At 45.2% G+C, this 13,319-nt stretch overlaps 1 protein-coding gene across 3 annotated transcripts in view; it reads left to right on the top strand.

Moving 5' to 3' along the window:
* The window catches only part of phip (pleckstrin homology domain interacting protein), a 323,766-nt gene that overhangs the window by 264,187 nt on the left and 46,260 nt on the right, over window positions 1-13,319 (top strand). The gene's annotated exons all lie outside the window — the stretch shown is intronic.

Raw genomic sequence — 13,319 nt, forward strand, 5'->3', positions numbered from 1 at the left:
AATGTGTTTCGACTTCAGACAGTTGTCAGGGAGAGGAATGGAGTTGGTGGCTAAGGGGTTTGTGTCAGGAATTTCCTCTCAGGCTCGGAATCCTGAGGCGAGTAACTCAGTTCCTGGCTTCCCAAAGCCCATGCACAATCTGCAGAGCACAAGTCAGAGTGTGATGGAACACTCTCAACTTGCCTGGATGAGTGCACCTCCAATTACACTCAAGAAGCTGGACACCATCCAGGACAAAGCAGCCCGCCTGATTGGCACACCTTCACAAACATTCACTCCCTCCACCATTAAAGATGCAGGAACTCACTAAGACTTTTCAACAGCACTTCCCAAACCCTGACCACTAGCAACGATAAGGACAAGAGCAGCAGACACATGGCAGCACCACCACCTGCAAGTTCCCCACCCAACCATTCATGATCCTGACTTGGGAATGTATCGCTGTTCCTTCCTTGTCGCTGGGTCAAAATCCTGGAACTCCCTCCCTAACACGGGAACTGCAGCAGTTCAAGAAGACAACTTGCCACCGCCTTCTCAAGGGCCATTAGGGATGAGCAATAAAAGCTGACCTAGCCAGTGAAGCCCACATCCCTTGAATGAATTTTAAAAAGTTAGTGGAGGAAGTTTCTGATCATGCAGTACCGAATGTCAGACATGCATGCAGTCTAGCAATTTGGAGACCGTAGTGGGATCAAGAGAGATGATGGTGAGGTGGAGCTGGGTGTCATCAGTATGTATATGGAAAGTGATGCTCTGTTTTTGGATGATAGACTGACAACTTTCCAAAGGGAGAAGTAGAGAGTTGCTATCTTAAAATTAGCTTGAAATTGACTTCAGAACCTTACTTGGACCCCATTTTCACTGGTGGTAATGGGTATAAACTAGGTTTAAACATAGTCCATTCTGAAAAATTAAGAAACAGAATCTTAAAGGTAATAATCTCTGGATTATTTCCTGAGCCAAGTGCAAATTGGCATGGGGCAAATAAGATTAGAGAGGCAAATGCATGGCTCAAAGACTAATGTGGGAGAAGTGGGTTCCAGTTTGTGAGGCACTAGCATCAGTACTGGGGAAATGGGAGCTGAACCCTTGGGACTGTCTACACCTGAACCTATGGTCTAACGAGTCGCATAACTAGGGTAGTAGGGAGGGCTTTGAATGAAACAAAAGGGGTGAGGGATCAAGCTTGAGTAGATAGAGCAAATCAAGGGGTAGATTCAAGGCAGCAGAGCAAAATAGTAACATTTGAAAAGAGGGCCAGGGATTGGCAGAGAGAGCCAAAGAGAAAAACAAATACACCAATAGTCAAGACTAGATGGTACAAAGATGACAAAACTAAAGGATCAGAATGTGAATGCGCAACAAAGTAAGCAAATTGATAGCTCACAATGAAGTAAATATATATGATCTGGGAACAGTTATGGAGACGTGCCTGCAAGATTGGGCCCTGAATGTTGATGGGTACATGACAGTCAAGAAGAATAGGAAGCTAGGTAAAGGTGGAGGGGTGGCACAGTTTTCTTTGTATAAATTTAGAGTATCCAATTTTTTTTTTTCAAATTACGGGGCAATTTAGCACGGCCAATCTACCTAACCTGCACATCTTTGGGTTGTGGGGGTGAAACCCACGCACACATGGGGAGAATGTGCAAACTCCACACGGACAGTGACCCAGGGCCAGGATTCGAACCCAGGTCCTCAGTGGCATAGTCCCAGTGCTAACCACTGTGCCACATGCCGCCCTGAGGGGTAGCACTGTTAATCAAAGGTGGCATTGGTGCATTAGTTAGAGATGACCTTGGATCAGGCGATCAGGATGCAGAATTGATTTGGGTGGAGATGAGGAATAGTAGGGGAAATGGTCATGGGAGTCGTCTGTTGTATAATGTAGGGAAAAGTATACACAAAGAAATAGTGGGTGCTTGTGATAAAGGAACAGCAATAATCATGGGTGATTTCAATTTACATATAAAGTGGAAAGATCAGATTGGCAGTAATAGCCTGGATGAGGAGTACTAATTTCAAGATAGTTTCTTAGAGCAGCATGTTCTGGAACCAACCAGAGAGCAGGTTATATTAAACTTGGTATTGCATAATGTAACAAGATTAATTAATGACCTCAGAGTAGATGTCCCCTCGGTAGCAGTGACCAAAATCTGTTTAGATCCGCCCCCACACACAGTTGAATATTACATCCAGTTTGAAAGGAAGAAGAGTGGGTCTAAGTCTAGTATTTTAAACGTAAATGAGGGCAACAATGTGAGCGTGAAAGTTGAGCTAGCTGAAATGAACTGGGATACTAGGCTAGAGGATAGATCAATGGAGATATAATGGCAGACATTTCTAGGAATATGTCACAATATTCTGAATAAGTAAATATGTAAATATATAAGACATGTAAATATGGATAGCAAGAATTTCTACAGGTATTTAAAAAGGATAAAAATAAGTGAAGTGAGTGTTGGTCCTCTAGAGCAGTGTTTTTCAAAGTGGGGGTCGCAACCCTGGGGTGGGTCATGGGATGTTGAAAATGAGTCGCCAAAAATGATCCCCGACATGTGTCACTGTTTAGGTGCGCCCCCACACACAGTTGAATGTCTAAGGTTGCAATGCATGTTTCCCCATTCCTTGGGCCCTAACTGATAAAATACTGCACTAACTAAATCTTCCCTGAGCGCTGTCTCCACTGGCACAACGCCTCCGATTGAACACAAAGTCACGTTCTGCCCAACGCTCTGCCTTCCTTACACTGTTGTGAAAGCAAAAAGAAGCTAATTGATGAAGGGTGATAGGCTCAGAGTGTCTCCCCTGCTCTGTTGATTGTCCCCACCCTACCTGCAGCTTCATTAAAACACGCAGTGGCTAAATCTGTGGACTTTAAACTCACCTAGGAAGATTCCACATTTTATTGATTATTTTTTCTTTCTCTCTGTTCAAAATTGTGAGTACACGTGCAAAATGGAAACAGGTTTCACTGATTTTTAAATGAACTCTGACTAGCTTGTTGTTCCTCTCTCTCTTCCCTCTATTGAGAGATTTGCCTGGTTTGGGGCTATTCGATTTCAACGCAACTCCTCACTGGGCCATGCGGGAGGCAGGAGTCCGGCTTCTCAGTAGCAACTCCAAGTGAATTTCCAATATTTCCACCCAGTCTGCATTCATTCCCGTTGCTGATTAAAACATAACACTGCAATGCAACAGTCTAATTGAACATGCACAACTTTTCCATCTATTTGTGAATACAGAACATATTAAATATCTTCATTTTAGTGCATGCTGTAGCAGGAAACAGTATTTAGAAGATCAACATTTTTTCAACATATAATATTACATAGTTGTGGGTCACAAGGGCTGGCCATTTGATAAAAGTGGGTCGCAAGAAAAGAAATTTGAAAAACACTGCTCTAGTGAATGACAATGGGGAGTTAGTCATCAATAATAAGGAAATGTCTGATAAAATGAACAAGTAATTTGCTTCTGTGTTTACCATCAAGGATACAAAAAAAATTCCAGCAATAGCTGTACATCAGGAGATGGAAAGGAGAGAGGAACTTGCAAATTGCAATCAATAGGGAAGCAGCACTGAGCAAACTGATGGAGCTGCGAGCTGACAGGTCTCGGGGTACTGGTGGGCTCCATCCTAAGTTCTTAAAAGAGATGGCTAATGGGGTAGTAGATACACTGGTGCTAATTTTTCAAAATCGCGAGATTCTGGAAAGGTTGCATCAGACAGGAAAGTAGCAAATATATCCCCTCTATTCAAAAAGGGAGGGAGGCAGAAAACAGGAAACTACAGGCCAGTTAGCTTGATGTCTGTCGTGGGAAAGTTGTTAGAATCAATCATTGAGGAGGTTATAGTTGGGAACATCGAAAGTCTCAAGATAATCGGGAAAATTCGGCATGGCTTTGTGAAAGGGAAATCAAGTTTAACCAATTTATTGGAGTTTTCCGAAGGAATAACATGCTGTGGATAGAGGGGAGCCTGTAGCCCTACTGTACTGGGATTTTCAGAAAGTATTTGATAAGATGCCACGTCAAAGTTTAGTGCGGAAAATCAAAGCACACAGTGTAGGGGGTAGAAGATTGACTGGCTGGCAGATAACAGTGAGTATGCATAAATGGGTCCTTATCCAATTAGCAGGTTGTGACGAGCAGAGTCCGTGCTGGGGCCTCAACTTTTTATAATTTATACTATGAATTACATGAGGGGAGCGAAAACACTGTAGCACAGTGGTTAGCACTGTTGCTTCACTGCGCCAGGGACCCGGGTTAGATTCCCGGCTTGGGTCACCCTCTGTGCGGAGCCTGCACGTTCTCCCCATCTCTGCATGGGTTTCCTCCCGGTGCTCCGGTTTCCTCCCACAAGTCCTGAAAGACGTCATTGTCAAGTGAATTGGACATTCTGAATTCTCCCTCTGTGTACCCAAACAGGCGCTGCAGTGTTGGGACTAGGGGATTTTCACAGTAACTTCATTGCAGTGTTGATGTAAGCCTACTTGTGACTACAATAAAGATTATTATTATTACATGGTATCTACATTTGCAGATGATACTTTTAAAATATGTTGCGAAGAAGACAAAGAGGGGCTCTGGCTTCAATGAGATTCTGATACATTGTGTGTCAGCAATCTTAAGGGTGCTTCAGGTGTGAATTCGATATAGAAATCTGAACATTTTCTTAACCAAGAAATTTCATTGCTTAATTGAGTGTGTTCCAGGAAGAATGGCCACATTGTAACCTGCCTGTGCTCTTATCTATACAATAAAACTTTCCAAAGAGTTTTGTCTTTCAAAATAAGTAACTGTTTTATTTAACAAGTTGTATTTGTTTTGTGCTCATTAGCATATATACATAAAAGTATTTATTTCTCGTTAGGAGCTACACAACAACCAGGTGGCATGAGAGTCACATATTAACCAGGGTAACAGATGCCCACGTACAGGCACATGAATCATTTGGCAGCTTTCATGATCATTTTTCTGGTACCAATGTGTCAAATTTTACAATTACCCACAAGTTAAAATCGTAGGCACTTGTAATGCTTTTGTTAGTTTATTATGCTAGTGCAGTAACATTTTGGTGGCTTTCCACGGCCCTCGGTGGAATACATGGCAGCTTGGAGCTGGTGGGAATTTCATTTGAGGGTTAATCAGCAAAATTCACAGAATTGCACAGCACCACATTGAGCTCTTCCCATTCAGTTTGCACCGCCTTCGAGCCTTGCGGGATTCACACATGTCCCACGAGACATTGGATTTGGAACTCCGCCCAAAAGGGATGGTACCAAATGACGCTCGCTGAAGTAGGTCGTAAACCTACTTAAGACATCCCTACCCAGGATACACCGGACTCCCTTGGTTCACCGGTCTCCTCAGCAAGGCTGCAGCTTGGCGCCGATCACTGCTGGTCGACGAGAATGTGGACCAGACGGAACGGCACCCAGGGGGGTCTCCCAGGCCATGGGAGGCCCCTGGGTGACCAAGGTCAGTGCAGGGTGGCTCCCTGGCCCTCTCCCTGGAAACTTGACACCTTGCACTGCCATCCTTACACAGGCAAGATGCCCATATGACACTGCCAAGCTGTCTTGAGCACTGCCTGGGTGCTATGGTGCCAGTGCGAGGATGGCACTGCCAAGGGTCAGACCCTGAGGAGGGCCATGCCCATGAAAGGAAGGTGGGGGGGGCGGTTTGAAGGGTGGGGATGTGTAGGGCAGGTACATAGGGCCTCCGGGAGGTTTGAGGGGTGACGTGTGGGGGTCCTGGAAGGGAGTGGGTGCTATTAGGGGGACTTGAAGTGGGGGGCTTCCATGGACCCCGTAGTGGAGTGTTCTCACCTGGGGGGAGGGGGTAGTGCCCATATGTGAGTGGGGGGGGGGGGGGGGTGACATTGCTCATGGGTGGGGAATGTGGCAGACCCCACAAGCTCACGTAGACATTGGGGCACCCTTTCAAAATGATGGCCCGATCTCTGAGTTCAGCTCTTCAGTGCTAAAATAAATTTGAAGTGTGGGCTAAATGGGTGAGAAACTTCCCAACGTCCAAAAGTGTGATTAAGTGTTATTGAATAGCAGTGGGAAAATTGACGGCAGAGCCGGCGGGAACTCCCTGAAAAAACCACCAAAGATTAACTTAGAAATTGTTTGGTTTTTCTTAAATCTTTTTATTCTCCTCATTTTTAACATTTTCATCAATAAACAACCAAAGAAAAAACAACCTGCCCGGTCCCAGGAAAACAAAGAAATCCCCTTCAACACACAACCCCAGTGTAAATACACAAACCCCAAAGTACCATCATTGCAAAAGAAAACCTCAATTCTTACCCAGCCCAAATAGGCAACTTCAACTCATTTAGCACATAAAACAACCAAACAGTGAAAAATAAACTATAAAATAAAAATTTTGGACCTGTACTCGTGCCAATTCCATTTGGACACCCCCCACTGTTCTGCTATAGACTTACCCAGAAGTAACTGTCCCCAGTCTACTTTGACCCTTATTTAATAAAATTAGCCTTCCCCCAATACAAAACAATATTTTTCAGACCATCTTTTGCTTTTCTGTGACATGGTTAAAAAGTAGAATGTTGTGGTCGCTATCACTAAAATGCTCCCCCACTCCTACCTCGAACACCTGTCCGACTTTGTTCCCCAGAACTATGGCCAGCACTGTACCATCCCTGGTTGGACCTTTGACACGTTAATATAAAAAGATCTCTTTAATACATAGAACATAGAATTTACAGTGCAGGAGGAGGTCATTCGGTCCATCGAGTCTGCACCGGCCCGTGGAAAGAGCACCCTACTTAAGCCCCACACCTCCACCCTATCCCCGTAACCCCACCTAACCTTTTTGGACACGAAGGGCAATTTAGCATGGCCAATCCACCTAAGCTGCACACATTTGGACTGTAGGAGGAAACCGGAGCATCCGGAGGAAACCCACGTAGACACGGGGAAAACATGCAGACTCCGCACAGGGTGACCCAAGCCGGGAGTCGAACCTGGGACCCTGGCGCTGTGAAGCAACTGTGCTAACTTCTGATATATTTCAAGGAATCTGCTCCCTCAAAACCCTTTACAATGTCTCAATTAATGTTGGGGAAGTTGAAATCCCCTAATATAATTATTATTGTTTTCACACACCTCAGTGAATTGTCGGCATATCAACTCCTCTGTTACCCGCTGATTATTTGGTTGTCTATATGATACTCTCAGCAGTGTGACTGCCCCCTTTCTATTCATAAACTCTACCTACAAAGCCTCATTAGAAGACCCTTCCTAGATATCGTCCCTCCTTACTGCAGACGCCTTACTATTGTCCAGGACAACAAGGTAACTCCTTTGACCATCTTTAAAATAGTTAATGATTTAACCAAAAAAAAGAGCCCCGCAATCGAACGGGACTCATTATTTTCACAGGCCTTGGCGGGGAACACCCTCGAGGCTGCACGTACCTTCATTTCCTGCCCTGAGGATCTCTGCTCGTCGGTGCAGGAAGAGATCAGGGCACCATTGTTAAATCTCTCGATCTCCCAACGCGACGTCCGGACTCTTTCCCCCCCCCCCCCCACCTCATAAGGGCAGGGCACCCCATCTCATCAGTAGTGCCAAGGTGCCACCCTGCCCAGAGGCCGGTCGCCTGGGAGACCCCCAAAGTGCTGTTCCACCTGATTCCCATCTGTGGAGACCAGTGCTAAATGGTGTCTGACTGGGGTCTCCTCGGCAAAGATGATTTCATCCCGGGGGCTGGTTAGATCCGGCAAGTGCATATTCAAGTGTGCAGTTAAGTATGCACATTTGGGTCCCGCCCATTGTGGCTGGGAGCCAGATCGTGATGTCTCACAAGATCTTGTTAGATCTTATGAGCTGTGGTGAGCTGGGTAAATTTGCGAGATCTACCGGCCGTGTTGCATTTCAAGTCGGGCGCGATGCAGCCATTAGATTGCGCCCAGTGTTTTAGTTATTTTGCGTCACCTGAACACCGGTTAGGAAGGACAGGCATAAAAGAACCAGGAACTGCTGGTTAAAGAAGAAATTAACACAAGAGTGAGAAAGGATATTAGCTCTGACAATGCGGAGTCTGTTAGGGTAGAGTTGAGAAATACCAAGGGACAAAAACATTAGTGGGTGTCATATATAGACCTCCAAACTGCACTGGTGATGTTGGGAATGGCATTAAACACAAAATTAGAGTTGCATGTAATAAGGGAATATCGGTGATCAAGGTGATTTTAATCTGCACATAGATTGGGCAAATCAAATTAGCCACAATGCCGTAGAGGAGGAATTCCTGGAGTGTATACGGAATGGTTTTCTTGACCTATATGTGGAGGAACCGACTAGACAGCAGGTCATCTTAGACTGGGTACTGTGTAATGAGAACGGAATCATTGCCAATCTGGCTGCGTGAGACCCCTTGGGGATGAGCGACCATAACATGATGGAATTTTTTATCAAGCTGGAGAGAGAAGTAGTTGATTTGGAGACTCGGGTGCTGAATCTTATTAAAGGAAACTATGAAGATATGAGGCGTGAATTGGCCTTGATAGATTGGTACTTCAAGGGATGACAGTGGATAGGCAATTGCAAACATTCAAGGAACACATGGGGGAACTGCAGCAACTGTTCATTCCAGTCTGGCACAAAAGCAAAATGGGTATGAGGGCCAATCCATGGCTTACAAAGGAAATTAGAAATAGTATCCGATCCAAGGAAGAAGCATACAGATTGGCAAGAAAAATAATAGGTCTGAGGATTGGGAGCAGATTAGAATTCAGCCAAGAAGGACCAAGGGATTGATTAAGATGGGGAAAATACACAAAACGTAACCTTGCACGGAACATAAAGGCTGACACTAAGCGTTTCTATAGATATGTGAAGAGAAATAGATTGGTAAAGACAAATATAGGTCCGCTACAGAGGAAATGTACAAGAAGGGACAAAGAAATGGCTGAGCAATTGAATACATACTTTGGTTCTGTCTTCACAAAAGAGAACACAAATCAGATACCATAAATGTTGGAGAATGAAAGGTTTAATGAGAGGGAAGAACTGAGGAAGATCAATACGAGTAGAGAAATGGTGCTGTGAAAATTGATGGGATTGAAGGTGGATAAATCCCCACGGCTGGATAATATGCATTCCAGAGTGCTTAAGGAGGTGGCTCTAGAAATAGATTGATAGTCATCTTCTGGGATTCTATAGACTCTGGAACAGTCCCTTCAACAGATAATAATAATAATCGCTTATTGTCACAAGTAGGCTTCAATGAAGTTACTGTGAAAAGCCCCTAGTCGCCACATTCCAGTGCCTGTTCGGGGAGGTCGGTACAGTAATTGAACTGCTGGTCTTGTTCTGCATTACAAGCCAGCTGTTTAGCCCCTGTTTAGCTAAACCAGCCCCTGAGCATTGGAGGGTCGCTAATGTCACTCCAATATTCAAAACAGGAGGTCGAGAGAAAACAGGGAATTATAGACCAGTAAGCCTAACTGGGGTAGTGAGGAAAATTCTTGAATCCATTATCAAGGATTTTATAGCGGAACATTTAGAAAGCAGTGGCAGGATCAGTCAGCATGGATTTATGAAGGGAAAATCATGCTTCACAAATCAGTTGGAATTCTTTGAAGATGTAACTAGTACAGTTGACAAGGGGGAGCCAGTCGCTGTGGTATATTTGGACTTTCAGAAGGTGTTTGACAAAGTTCCACATCAGAGATTATTGTGCAAAATTAAAGTGCATGGGATTGGGGTAAGTGTATTGAGGTGGATAGAAAACTGGTTGGCAGAGAGGAAACAAAACGTAGGAATGAATGGGTCCTTTTCAAATTGGCAGGCAGTAACTAATGGGTGCCACAGGGATCGGTGCTGGGACACCAGCTATTCACAATATATATTAATGATTTGGATGATGGAACAAAATGTAACATCTCAAAGTTTGCAAATGATACCAAGTTGGGTGGGAGGGTGAAATGTGACGAGGATGCAGGGATCCTACAGCATGATCTGGACAGGTTGGGCGAGTGGGCAAATCAATGACAGATACAATATAATTTGGATAAGTGTGAGGTTATTCACTTTGGAAGCAAAAACAGTACGGCAGATTCTACCTGAATGGTTGTAAATTGGGAGAGGTGAGTGTGCAGCGAGACCTGGGTGTCCTTGTGCACCAGTCGCTAAAGGTAAGCATGCAGGTGCAGCAGGCGGTAAAGAAGGCTAATGGTATGTTGGCCTTCATTGTGAGAGGTTTCACGTATAGCAGCAGGGATGTGTTGCTGCAATTATACAGGGCCTTGGTGAGGCCACATCTGGAGTATTGTGTGCAGTTTTGGTCTCCTTCTCTGAGGAAGGATGTTCTTTCTCTCGAGGGAGTGCAGCGAAGATTTACCAGACTGATTCCAGGGATGGCGGGACTGTCATATGAGGGGAGATTGGCCAGGTTAAGATAGTTCTTGATGGAGTTCAGAAGAATGAAGGGGATCTCATAGAGACTTATAAAATTCTAACAGGACTAGACAGGGAAGATGCTGGTTTAGCACAGGGCTATATCGCTGGCTTTGAAAGCAGACCAAGGCAGGCCAGCAGCACGGTTCAATTCCCGTACCAGCCTCCCCGAACAGGTGTCCGAATGTGGCGACTCGGGGCTTTTCACAGTAACTTCATTTGAAGCCCACTTGTGACAATAAGCGATTTTCATTTCATGCAGGGAAGGGTGTGTCCAGAACCAGGAGTCACAGTCTGAGGATTCAGGGTAAACCATATCGGACAACGGTGAGGAGCCATTTCTTCACCCAAAGAGTGGCGAGCCTGTGGAATTCATTACCACAGGAAGCAATTGATGCTAAAACATTGAATATATTCAAGAGGCGGCTAGATATAGCACTTGGGGCGAATGGGATCAAAGGTTATGGGGAGAAAGCAGGATCAGGCTATTGAGTTTGATGATCAGCCATGATAGTGATAAATGACGGAGCAGGCTCGAAGGGCAAAGGTGGCCTCCTCCTGCTCCTATCTTCTATGTATCTCCTCCTGAAGATGGCACCTCCAGCAGCACTGCAGTGGAATGTCAATTTTGATTTTTGTGCTCAAGTACTGGAGAGGGATTTGAACCTAGAACCTTCTGCATCAAGGGGCAATAGTGCTGCCAACCAAGCCACAGTGACACATAAGTAAATAAATGTGAACGGTTAAACTTTTGGACATATTCAAAAGGCCGTTTCATCAACAAAATTACTTCTGGTTGTTCATAGATATCGGTGGAAAAGGAAAAATAACAGTTTGTAGCTATTTATACCTCAAGTGATGACATTTCCATTTTGAACATTAAGATTTTAAAAGTACCCTAAGGATATTATTGCACTGTATCACTTTAGGTAAGGGTACAAGCTGACTTTCTTTTAAAATGTTTGGATTGAATTATGCATAAGAATTCAAAGAATCGTAATAGAAAAGTAACAAAAAACATGTTTAGCGTGAATTATAAAAAGAAGAATTATTTTAAAATTAGCACTGAATGACTTCTACCAAGCTTTTTCTGAAGAAGTTATGTGCATGGAGTTAGTCTCTTTGAAGCTTTATAATAATAATAATTTTATTGTCACAAGTATGAAGTTACTGTGAAAAGCCCTAATCGCCACATTCTGCCACCTGTTCGGCTAAGCTGGTACGAGAATTGAACCCGCACTGCTGGCCTTCTTCGGCATCATAAACCAGCTGTCTAACCCACTGAGATAAACCAGCCCTCTTCACAACTGAACCAAGACCGCCACTCAATGATAATACCCAGTGGACGGGATTCTCCTGCCGCTCCCACCCGGTGACCGGCGTATCTCGCCCGAGGTCAATGGACTTTTCCATTGTCTGCATCTCGCCCGTGGCGATCTTGCTGCGGGTGGGGCAGAAGAATCCAGCCCCATATCTTTACTTGAATTATGTAGGAAAATAATACTGGGTGCAATTCTCCCAAACAGTTTCTAAGTAGGGACTTCCGGTGGTGGCATGTAGGAGGAGGTCGCACGTTGGATGGCTCCTGTTCGAGGCTTGATTTTTCAGAATTTAATCCCAGGGGCAATTTTTGGTTAAATAAGTGCAGGAAGAAAGAAGTCCAAAACCCAAAGGAAAGCTGCCGTGAAGAAGGGGACGAATGGAGGTTCATCATTGAGTGGAAGGGTCGGTTCAGCAATTGGAAAGATGGCGAAGGCTGGGTCGCTGGGTGGGGCCGCACTGTTCACGGCAGAAAAGATGACCGAGGTGATGGTTGTGGAACTTGAAACAATTCGCAAAGCACATGCAGATGATGAGGAAGGAGATGATGGCAGCATTGAAAGTGCTGGTGGAAGAGGCAATTGCCCCACTGAAGGCGGCGGTTTCGAGGACATCGGCCAAGGTGCGGGAGCAGGGTGAGAAATTGAAGGGAGTGGAGGAGGCCTGAATGCAACAAGAGATCAACTCACCGCGATGGGCGAGGAGTTGCAGAGGGTGGTGCAAGCCAACAAAGGTCCTCGAGCCAAAGTGGAGGACCTGGAGAACAGACCTAGGTGGCAAAATCTGAGGATCATGGGCCTGCCCAAAGGGGTGGAGGGCTCGAGGTGGACGGGGTATTTTGCCAAGATGTTGGCAGAGCTGTTGGGGGAGGGGGAAGATTCCTGGCAGTACGAACTAAATCGGGCTCATAGGCCGTGAAGGCCGAAACCAAAGGCGAATGAGCCGCCAAGAGCAGTGACTATTTGTTTCCGTAGGTATCGCGTGAAGGAGAAGGTGTTGGGCAAAGCAGAAGCGAGAGGTGCAGTGAGCTGGAGCTAATATACGTATATTGACTGTGGAGTTGGTGAGGAGGCGGGCGGCCTTTGGCCGAGTAAAGACGGCACTGTATAACAGCAGGGTGCGGTTAGGCGTAGTGCACCCAGCTAAGTTGAGGGTGAGCTACAACTCCAAAGACTTTTATTTCAAGACCCGTGGAAGCGGCGGAGGTGTTTGTGAAGGCAGAAGGACTGGGGCAGAAGTGAGAAATGGGACTGAGGATTGATCTTGGACTGAGGGTAGAGGGGGTGGAGGAGTGTATTAATAATAATATATTAACTCTATATAATAACTCTATTAATAATAATAATTGCTTATTGTCACAAGTAGGCTTCAATGAAGTTACTGCGAAAAGCCCTGAGTCGCCACATTCCAGCACCTGTTTGGGGCGGCTGGTACGGGAATTGAACTCGCGCTGCTCGCATTGTTCTGCATTGCAAGTCAGCTATTTAGCCCACTGTGCCAGAGTGAAACGTAGGAGCAGCAAGTGAATCGTAGAATTTACAGTGCAGAAGGAGGCCATTT

The sequence above is a fragment of the Scyliorhinus torazame genome, chromosome 4 (genome assembly GCF_047496885.1).
Source record: "Scyliorhinus torazame isolate Kashiwa2021f chromosome 4, sScyTor2.1, whole genome shotgun sequence".
Taxonomy (NCBI): domain Eukaryota; kingdom Metazoa; phylum Chordata; class Chondrichthyes; order Carcharhiniformes; family Scyliorhinidae; genus Scyliorhinus; species Scyliorhinus torazame.